General features: G+C 44.2%; 1 protein-coding gene and 1 pseudogene across 1 annotated transcript in view; one reads left to right on the forward strand and one right to left on the reverse strand.

The window, feature by feature from the left end:
- Positions 1–11,734, reverse strand: part of ERC2 (ELKS/RAB6-interacting/CAST family member 2) — a 604,303-nt gene that overhangs the window by 505,665 nt on the left and 86,904 nt on the right. The gene's annotated exons all lie outside the window — the stretch shown is intronic.
- Positions 8,821–9,330, forward strand: LOC102478864 (40S ribosomal protein S10 pseudogene; annotated as a pseudogene).

Below are 11,734 nucleotides of genomic sequence, written 5' to 3' on the forward strand. Positions count from 1 at the left end.
TTAACAGATGAGTATCATCTTCTTATACAGTTCTCACAGATGATTCCCGTCTTCATCCTCCCTTCTCTCTTCCCCCCATCACTCCATTCCCTTTAAGTAAGCCTTTTCCAGGATATTTCCATATTTAAGTCTCAACCCATCACTTTCACAATAGCTACTTAGGAAGCAGCGATGCGGGATAAGGACTATGCTCAGCATTGAGCACACAATGGTATCTAAGAGAACCCTTAGACGCTGTCCTCATGAAGCGTAAAGTCTAGACTTCCTGGCCCAGCCCTATAGCCAAGTGGGTAAGGCAACCAGATCCCTGATGGCCAACTGTGGTTTGAATTCCAGCCCCAGCAGCTTGAAAAACATGCCAGGCAAAAGTGCATGCCTGCCCAAAATACTGACAGGGTAGAGAAGTGAAAAAAGGATTGTGGTATGACCACATCCCATTAAGGGGTGCTTCCTTTCTCTCTCTCTCTCTCTCTCTCTCTCTCTCTCTCTCTGGTGATCACAGGAAAAAAAAAAAAAAAGCAAGTAAAGTCTAAACATCCTGTGGCTATTTCAAATGCCACCTCCTGCCAGGGGCCTTCCATGATTCTTTTCCTTACACTAAATGCTCACAATGGTATTCTACCCACAATGTACTTGCAATCTCTATCCTTTTCTACTTCGTGTGGCAATTGGGCGCATATCTAATGTCCATCCAAGAGAAGTTTAAGCCCTCATTCACGTTTAGAACCCCCAACCATGCATCACGCAATACTTTGCTTACAGGTTGTGCTCCCCCTCAAAAAAAAAAAAAATGATCAACTGAATAAAACACACAAGGGAGCAGAAATGTTAAGATCAACATTAACGTTATTTCCAGAATCTAAAGATAAATTACATATAGGAAAAGAAATTTAAGAAAATTATGGGCAATGGAGCATTCAGAGTATTTGGAGACAAACGGTATAATAAATTATAACGCGTGTATGGTAGAATCCTTCTTGTAAAGATGAACAAAGAATAGCTCACTCTCTGGTCTGAGCACACTATCGATAAAAAAAGAAAAAAGCAAAAATTAAAAGCCACGTAAGCAATCAGTGCTAGGTGGAAAGCACTGAGCACAGAATCTACGCCATGGACGGAGGTAAATCTATCAAGGAGTCCAGCTAACAAATGTGAGAGAAACTGTGCCAATCAGCCAGACCTTGAGGCGAGAGTCAGACGTCACAAAGAAAGTGAAAAATGCAGAGAAAAACCAGGTCTCACTGTGGAATGATCTGCAGTCTTTTAACCATGAGAGCCAAGGGCACAGAAAGAACTTGGCCAAGCAGTGTCTCCCACCTCCAGAACTACATACAAAATATTCAGTTATCCTGCCAGGGGTACCCCAGGTCATGGCCAGGGCATGAGGATGAGAAAAAACACCTGCAAATGAAATTAAACCATTGCGTCTGCAACAGCTGGTACGGTCTTGTGCGTGCCATCTCAGGGGCGGTGCTGCAGAAAGAGCAATGTCCCAGGAAGGAGACCAGACATTAGGTCAAGCCTGTGTTCTCGAGAGAGCTGGCTTATGTGTTGCTTTTCCACCTGACTTTGCCAGAGTCGAAGGTAATAAATCATGTCATTGTCTGGTCTCATTATTTCACCCTGTCTCCCCTTTGATCTGCTGTTTGGAAGGAAATCCCAGAAACAAGGAAGCCCAGGCTGAGAACCCATAGATGTCATTCTCTGGATAACAACAGAGCATGCAAGAAACCTGCAGGAATCTGCCCTACCTTGACCGTTCAGAGCATTCCAGAAACCTGCAGGAATCTGCCCTACCTTGACCTAAGAAGGCCAGGCCCAACCAGGTGAGGACCAAGAATAGGAAGTTAACAACAGCAACTATATAAATCCAAGTGCACTAAGATCGCTAAACTGTAGTGATTAAATCTACAGCTGATGCTGAGAGAAAGCCTAAAATAGGTCTAAAATTTTAACAATGAAAAATCATCTCAATTAATAATTCTTTTTTCCATTCTAAATTTATGACAGCCAGCAAAACAAATGATCCTGTTGACCATGGGAATGGAATTATGTGTTCTTACAATGAAAGGGGAAAAAAAGGCCTTTTCTAAAACCTCCCTGAACAGGATAAAATGCCCTGATTAGTAGTAACCATTTGTTAATTAGCTTTTCTATCAGCTTTCCCATCAACTATATGTTATCCTGCACAGAAGGTCCATCTTATCATTCGATTTCTTGGAAATCTTCCCACTGAATTGCAGGGGAAAAAATTACAATCAACTCAACACTGGGTTTCTACACCAAAAATACAATTTCTTGATTCTTCTCAGAGCTGGCTTATCAAATTCAACTACCTCTAGGTCACCCCCTCCCAGCCCCAACTAAGTGATTCAGTCATGCGATTGTTACAAACTACATCAAGGGTACTTTGTAAAGCTACAGAGGGCTCCATATGGTAGAGACTCCTGCTTTGAGTTTGAACTCTAAACCCGAACTCGGTTTAAGGAGAAAGCCTCGTGAGTGATTCAATGTCTGCCATAAATCCCAAATGGAGAGTGGCAGTACAGTACCTGTCGTCAGAGCAATCGGTAATGTATTAATCGGACGTAAGAAGGAAGAATTGAGACACATTTTTCCAGTAGCAAGAAGATTCTTTAGTTGTTTTTATTTGGGGAGGATGTTTTTAAGAGAGATTTTTGCTACAGGGCATGTATGCTCACCCGAGAGACAGAGAGACAGAGAGAAAGAAAGTGAAAAATCATCCCCCAGGGGGGGATGGCCACTCTTCCACTCTCCTCTTGGGACTTTGGGCATGCACGCACACGTGCCCAGCATGAGTTTCAAGTCACCAGGTCTGGGACTCAAACTGTGGTCAACTATATGGGAGTCCAAGTTATTTTTGTTTGAAGAATCAACAAGTTCACATGCAACAAAGCCAAGAGCTCATTGACCTGGCCTGAGAAGTACCTGGGTTATTACACTTCGGGCCTAGGTCACATCTAGGATTAGCAGGAAGCACACTACTATAAAGCCCCCTCCTAGGACAGAAGAAACCACCCATGTATGGTTGGGCTCCCATTGTGTAACAGAGCTGTGGGCAAATGAGCTGTGGAGAAAATGCACAGAACTTGCAGCACTGCTTCAGTTTCCAATGGGACTTCACACTATGTCAGACAGACCCCTGAGCTTCAGTTCCTTCATCAGCTCTTGCCCTCAGCTCAAAGGATGTGTAGGGGATTGAAATGAGAACCTAAGTCAAGCACTCAGACCACAACATACACAGAAGACGGTCCAAAAATAAATGCTAAATTCAGTTCACCATACCAACGTGGCAAATTAGTCTCCATTCAAAGACCTTCATAAGGAACAGGAGGCTGCATTTGCTACTGTGTCCCTGGACTGAGGCCACAGTGTCACTCCATCCAAGTTGCCTGGTCACAGCTTTCAGTCTGCACTGTTGTCTGCACCAGCGCCCCGCACCCCCATCAGTCAGGGGGTAAGAACAAAATAATGGCGATGATTACCTTCTGCCCAGAACTTTACGGCTTATCAGTCATTCACTGAAAGAAGACTCTAACATCAATGAGATGTTAGACGTGGCTCAGGGTAAAAAAACAAAGATATAAGTGAGCGATTTCCCTAGATAAGGGCCAGGAAACATTATAAAGCATACGGCACCGTGGTGGTGTGAGGTGTGTGCCCGGCATGAGTTTCAAGTCACCAGGTCTGGGACTCAAACTGTGGTCAACTATATGGGAGTCCAAGTTATTTTTGTTTGAAGAATCAACAAGTTCACAAGCAACAAAGCCAAGAGCTCACTGACCTGGCCTGAGAAGTACCTGGGTTATTACACTTCGGGCCTAGGTCACATCTAGGATTAGCAGGAAGCACACTACTATAAGGCCCCCTCCTAGGACAGAAGAAACCACCCATGTATGGTTGGGCTCCCATTGTGTAACAGAGCTGTGGGCAAATGAGCTGTGGAGAAAATGCACAGAACTTGCAGCACTGCTTCAGTTTCCAATGGGACTTCACACTATGTCAGACAGACCCCTGAGCTTCAGTTCCTTCATCAGCTCTTGCCCTCAGCTCAAAGGATGTGTAGGGGATTGAAATGAGAACCTAAGTCAAGCACTCAGACCACAACATACACAGAAGACGGTCCAAAAATAAATGCTAAATTCAGTTCACCATACCAACGTGGCAAATTAGTCTCCATTCAAAGACCTTCATAAGGAACAGGAGGCTGCATTTGCTACTGTGTCCCTGGACTGAGGCCACAGTGTCACTCCATCCAAGTTGCCTGGTCACAGCTTTCAGTCTGCACTGTTGTCTGCACCAGCGCCCCGCACCCCCATCAGTCAGGGGGTAAGAACAAAATAATGGCGATGATTACCTTCTGCCCAGAACTTTACGGCTTATCAGTCATTCACTGAAAGAAGACTCTAACATCAATGAGATGTTAGACGTGGCTCAGGGTAAAAAAACAAAGATATAAGTGAGCGATTTCCCTAGATAAGGGCCAGGAAACATTATAAAGCATACGGCACCGTGGTGGTGTGAGGTGTTCCTTGGGCATTTGGGCCTTCACGTTTAAGCACGTGTGCATGCTTTCCTGAATGGATCCCCGTGCATCTTGATAGTTTTTTCAAAAGATGAAAGGCAAGAGGAAGTGGGAGACAAAGAGAAGGCTCCAACCTTGATTCTAAACACAACGTCATATCTCCTGTTTAAGGTGAACACTAACAACTTAAGTAAGTAGGTGAACAGTGGCAGCCCTGGGTTCTCCGTCATCATTTAGGAAAGGGTCAAAGAATATTAATTACAGGGCCAGCAGATGGTGTGGTGGTTAAGGTGCTAGACTCCCACATGGCCAAACGTGATTCAAGTGCTGGACCCAGTGACATAAAAATCATATGTGCATGCCCAAAATCCCAGGAGAAAAATGCACGTGTGTGCCCAAAATTTCAGGAGGAGAATGAAGGAGAAGGGATTGTGGTATGGCCATCTCCCTCATGGGGTGATTTCTCACCTTCCTTCTTACTGTCTCTGTCTCCGGCGAGCACACACACCCTATAGCAAAACCCTAAAAATCCAGCGAGCGCACATACACTATGGCAAAAAAAAAACTAAAGAAACAAACAAATGCATTTCCACTACAGAGGTAAAAATTAGTTTCATATGAAGGAGACTATATTGAAAGGCAGCCATGCACAGGAATGGGTTACTAATGAGACTGTAGAGAACATCTCTCCAGGAGGGAGAAAAATGTGCCTATAATCAGATCATTTTTTTACTTGCCAAATGAATTAAAATCTACCTATGAGCTTTGGGAAAAACATTAAAAATAACCTTCTCTCTCCCCTGGGCATCATAATATCCCGTATCATATCTGATATGAGACTAGGTTTTTGCACTCCATGGATGCTATTCAATTTCAAGTCAAATCAAATACTTACCACGTGCCTCCTGCGTACAAGGCACCGTAGAGCAACTGGCATACTGTGCAAAGTATTTCAGTGAACACATTCAAATTCTGTAGGACAAATCATAGCAAAGATGTAACCCCTCTGCCAGATAAAGGAGAAGAGGTACCTCAAAAAAATAAATAAATAAATAAAACTAACAAACAAACAAACGAAAACCAGCTGTATTATAGAAATGATTTTATAAAATGCTTCAAATATCAAAACTATCAAGATCCATGGGGATCCATTCAGGCAAACATGTATGTTTGTTTATATAAGAAGGCCCAAATGCCAAAGGAACACCTCACACCTCCACGGTGCCATGTGCTTCATAATGTTTCCTGGCCCTTAACTAGGGAAATTGCTCACTTATGTCTTTGGCTTTTCTACCCTGAGCCAAGTCAACTTCATGGAATGTTTATTTTGTCACAGTATTTGCAACCGACGAAAGCATCCTCCAGCTAGCTTGTTGGGAATGTGTACAGAACAATTTAGGAAGTGGTGAGCAGAGCAGAGATTCAAATATCCCTGATTTATAAAGATATCAGAGAGATTCACATTGACCCCCTTACTGAGATGCATTCTGCCCAAACGTATTCGCTGTTTCTAGCTACTCCCTTCTTTGACCACGATACTAGAGTTCACCAGAGCATAAGGCCCTCTTTCATGGCAAATTCTCAGACAGGGAAAAGAGTTACAAGCTTTGCATCAGGCTAAGTAAATAAATAATACTTGAATATCTATTTTCTTTTCTTTTCTTTTCCTTTTTTAATTGAAGTTGACCAAAGAGAGACAGAGAGAGAAGGAAATTGAGAAAGCAAGCTGCCAGGTCTGGGACTCAAACCATGGTCAGCCATGTGGGAGCCTAGCCACCTTAACCACTACGCCACCTGCCAGCTCCCTCACTATATATTTTCAAGTGTCTCTTGGAATCATGACTTTCATACAGAGGTCAGATGAAAATGCTCCCAGTGACAATGATGGTGGTTGTAATAAAAGGATCTCAGTGAACAAGGGCCTCATAATTCGAACCTGTTTCTCCACTCTCCTCACTGATCACTCAGAGACTGTAACAGGCGAATAAAGTCTGTCACTACAGCCTAGGAAGTCCCACCTGATATAGCCACCACCAGCCTCCATAATCCCACTAGGCCAGCCTTCCTCCAGCTCTCTCTTGTCCACAGCTCCCTCCCAGTGTCTTCCACCCATCACTTCCTCCCTCAGGGTCTTTGCACCTGCTATTCCCTTAGTCTGGAATGTTCTGTACTCCCACCCCTCCCCACTTAGCTGGCTCCAGCCATCCTTTATGTCACAGCTTAGAGGTCACTCCCTGTGTCCGCCACAGGTAAAGCTCTCAGTTAAGGCTCCCCAGTTACATGCTCTACCAGATTCCCAAATACCTCTTTCCATATCACTTAACACAATTTATAATTGGTTGCCTGTATAACTATCTGTTTAGGAACAATTATACTAAACATTTAGCTCTTTCTTTCTTTTTATTTTTAATCTGCTAGACTCTCTACACTTACCAGAAAGGCAGAGAGAGAGACAGAGAGAACGCACCCTCCAACTGTGCTCATGCCACAATCCCTTCTCCATTTATTTCTCTATCCCTTCAGGATTTTGAGCATGCACACACGCCAGGTGTATTTTTCAAGCCAGCAGGCTGGGATTCAAACTATGGTCAGCCACACAGGATCCAGCTCTCTTAACCACTAGGCTGAAGGGTTGGTCTAACAATTAGTTCTTTCTGGAGAGGTTTTTGCTATAGGGCATGTGCACTTGCCAGACAAACACAGAGAGACAGAGAGACAAAAAGTGAGAAATCACCTCCCAGGGTAGATGGCCACGCTGCAATCCCTTCTCCTCCATTCTCCCCTCAGGATTTTGGGTGCATGCACAAGTGCCCGGCGTGAGTTTAAGCCACTGGGTCCAGGACTCGAACTGCAGTCGACTACATGGGAGTCCAGCAACATAGCCATTACGCCAACTGCTGGTCCCAACAATTAGTTCTTTTTTTTTTTTGGAGAGGGTTTTCGCTATATGGTGCGTGCACTCACCAGACAGACAGAGAGGGACATAGAGACAGAAAGCGAGAAATCACCCCCCAGGAGGGATGGCCACGCCGCAATCCCTTCTCCTCCGTTATCCTCTCGGGATCTTGGGCACACACGCACACGCACCTGGCGTGAGTTTTAAGCCACCGGGTCTGGGACACAGACCACGGTCGACTACGTGGGAGTCCAGCGACATAGCCATTACACTAACTGCTGGTCCCCCAACAATCAGTTCTTAAAACCAAGGATTATATCTGTCATTTTCACCCCAGGTTCTTTATAGTTAAGACACTTCCTGGCACAGTGAAAGCTTAATATCTTTACAGAATGAATGGATGGATGCACTGAACTAAGTAACTAGAAAGTTCTCTAACCAGAACCTTTTTCCTCTCATTTGTTTCCCAAATCAAACAGGAGGCACTTGACTGAAAGCCAGGATCAGCAAACCATCAACTATATACCTCAGTGAAAAATGAAACAGTGCTATAAGCCAAAGTTTAGGGAGCCATTACTGGGCCCACAGATCACCTGACATGGACTTCAATATCTCCTTCAAGGCCAGAAGCAAGACACAGCACAAGAAAATTAAATAAAGAAAGAAAGAAGAAGAAGAAGAAAGAAAGAAGTCTGTAACTATCTTTTGCTTCCCTGAAATCTTGCTCCAACCACAGACCTCTGACCTGGTCTCCAGCTCGCTGCCCTGAATAGACAGAATTTTCTCTGCTTGCTAAAAGATCTAAGTGAGGAACTCTCCTGGGATGCCCTTCCTTGTCCAAAGTCAGTCAACATGCCCACGGCAAGATTTCTTATTTACCAACACGGAAGTGAAAATTATTATGTCATGGGCAAGAACCTGACCACAGGGAAAATAAGCATAAACCAGCTGTAACCTGCCCAGAATAAAACTTGGACAAGGATCTCAAATTGTAGACATGAAATTAATGATCTGATACAAAATTCAACATAAACTCCAAACACTGTTAATTTTTCAAATAAAACTTTCTTTTACGCTATTTAATGGGTAACACCAGGAACATCAGAAGCTACCGAGACTTTACAGCCTAGACTTATAGTTCATTCTGACCTTTTTAACTATTTCCACGCTATTAAAAACCTATATGACTTAGAAAATATAAAGAACTCTTAAAATTGAATAATTAAAAGGCAACCCAATTAAAAGAGAACTAAGGACCAATAGGTGTCATGGAGGGTGAGACAGCTTGAGCCCACATGGCCGACTGTGTAGTTCAAATCTTGGATCTGGCTGCTTGAAAAACACACTGGGTGGGGCCCTGCACTCTGCAGCCACCGTGATGTTAATGCCCAAGAAGAACCAGATTGCCATTTATGAATGCCCTTTTAAGAAGGGAGTGACAGTGGCCAAGTAAGACATCCATATGCCCAAGCACAAGAGCTGGCTGACAAGAATGTGCCCAACCTTCGTGTCATGAAGGCCACGCAGTCTCTTAAATCTCAAGGCTACCTGAAGGAGCAGTGTGCCTGGGGGCGTTTCTACTGGTACTTACCAATGAGGGTATCCAGTATCTCCATGATTACCTCCACCTGCCCCCTCAGGTCCTGCCTGCCACTCGGTGCCAAAGCCGTCCTGAGACGGGCAGGCCCCGACCCAAAGGTCTGGAGGGCAAGCGACCTGCAAGACTCATAAGAGAAGCTGACAGAGACATCTATAGACGGAGTGCTGTGTGGACGAGAAAGCCGAGGCCAGGGCTGGGTCAGCGACCGAATTCCAGTTTAGAGACGGATTCAGTCGAGGATGTGACCATCCACCTCAGTCAAGTTGGAGATTATTTTGTGTTGAATAAACTTGTAGCCAGAAAAGCTTTTAATTTTTTTTTTTTTTGGAGAGGTTTTCGCTATAGGGCGCGTGTGCTCGCCAGACAGAGAGAGACATAGAGATAGAAAACGAGAAATCACCCCCCAGGGGGATGGTCACACCGCAGTCCCTTCTCCTCCATTCTCCTCTCGGGATCTTGGGCACGCACGCACACGCGCCCGGCGTGAGTTTTAAGCCACCGGGTCCGAGACGCGAACCGCGGTCGACTACGTGGGAGTCCAGCGACATAGCCATTACGCTAACTGCTGGTTCCCTAAAATTTTTTTAAAAAGGAAAGAAAGAAAGAAAAGAGAAGCACATGGGGTGCATGTGCGTGGGTACCCAAAACCCACAGAGAAAAAGAGAGGAAAAAGGATTTTAGTGGGGCCATCCCCTTGGGGGGTGATTTCCCACTTTTCCTGCTTTCTCTCTCTCCTCCCAACTCCCCCTCCTGGTGAGCAAATACACCCTTACAGCAAAACTAATATGTGTGTGTGTGTGTGTGTGTGTGTGTGTGTGTGTGCGCGCATGCATATATACATATATATAAAAGTACAGTATATATACATGTATTATATACTGTATATACATACATATATTATACATGTATATATACATATATTATAAAAGTACAGTAGCTAATTCTAATTTTCACTCTCCACTCACTTTTCTCATCTCCCACATCACCTCCTTTCTCCACTGTCCAACTTAATCACTTCCTACCTCGAGCTTCTGAATAGAGGTCCATTCTCCTGTCTTTACCCTCCTTTACTTTCCTGGAAGACAAAAGGGTCCGTCTATCTTATGCCCATAGCATGAATGACATGCCTGTACACCACATTGCAGAGAGCTTCGGCAGCATGTAGGGGCTTCTAAAAATAAATCGCTTTTATTTTAAGTCTTTTTTTTTTCAATTGCCAGAGGGCACTTGCACTCACTCACCAGGGAGAGACAGGGTGGGAGGTGGGAGGGAGAAAGCCCTCTCTGATGGGGAGTGGTCATGCCACAATCCTTTCTCATTCATTTCTCCATCCTGTGGGGATTTGAGGCATGCACACTCACAACAGGTGTATTGTTCAAGCCACGGAGGCCAGAATTTGAACCACAAACAGCCATGTGGGAGCAGGCTCCCTTAGCTACTAGGGTATGGGGCCAGTCCTATTAAAGTTTGTAAAATGGCTTTGATTTTTAAAATTCAAACAGTATAAAACCAAAAACATATAGCTAAAAAAAAAAAAAGAAAAAAAGAAAAAGAAAAATAGGATTCTTGGCTCCCCGTACCCAGAAGTGATTGTGGCCAGTGTCTTGGCTGCTCTTTCAGAGACAGTGTAGACACACATACGCGTGTTCTTTTACACCCTTGGTCTTACACAAGTGGCACACACTCTGTTCCATAGCTTGCTTTTTCTCACTTCCATAACGATGCAGCTGTATCATACTGGTACATACAGACATAATTAATACTGCCTTACTAATCTTGTTCAAGGTCCCCCGATATTGCATTGTATGGACATCCCATAGCTTACTTGGCCAGTCTCTCCCTAAAAGGTATTTTCTTTGTATGCTATTTTGGATGAGATCCAGTTGAACTCAAGGTAAATGTGGCTTAAACATGATCAAATTGTCTTTATCCAAAAAAAAAAAAACATAAAGCCATGGAGACAGATAATCCAGAACTGTCCTGGCAGACCACAGCATCAGACACCTGCAGCCCTGCTCGCTGGTTACTCCACCAGTCACGGCTGCATTCTCGAGTTCACCTCATGGTTCAAGATGACTGCTTCGACTCCGGTGACAATGTCTACATTCCAGGTAGCAAAGGAGGGGAGTAAAAAATAAGAAAGACAATCTCCTCACTCTAAGCGTACTTCCCAGAAGTTGTACATACCTCCTTGTACTCAGATTCCATAGACCATATCTTAGTAACATGGCCATCCTTGGTCACAAAGGCTGAGAAATGTAGTCTTTACTCCAGGCAGCTTGTCATCACCATAAACTAAGAGCATGTCTGTGTTATGGGGGAAACAAAGCGTTGGAAGTAGTACAGTCTCTGCCACAGACTGCTTCCAATCTTTTGCTAGACAATCCAAGCAACAAGGAATATCTTCATATATCTGCTTTGGATACTTACGCAAGAGTATCTTTGGACAAAGTGGTACAAAGGAATATGAGTGGTTTTAGAAATCCTTTTCTAGGGGGCCAGCAGGTAGCATAGTGGTTACGGTGCTGGACTCTCACATAGCCAACCACAGTTCTAGAGATGGACCTGGTGGCTTGAAAATCACATTAGGCACCTGTGCATGCATGCCCAAACTCCCAGGAGAAGAAAGGAGGAGATGGGATTGTAGTGTGGCCATCCCTCCCAAGGGGGTGATTTCTCACTTTCCCTCTCA

This window comes from Tupaia chinensis, unplaced genomic scaffold (assembly GCF_000334495.1).
Source record: "Tupaia chinensis unplaced genomic scaffold, TupChi_1.0 Scaffold143906_1, whole genome shotgun sequence".
In the NCBI taxonomy this organism is placed as follows: Eukaryota; Metazoa; Chordata; class Mammalia; order Scandentia; family Tupaiidae; genus Tupaia; species Tupaia belangeri.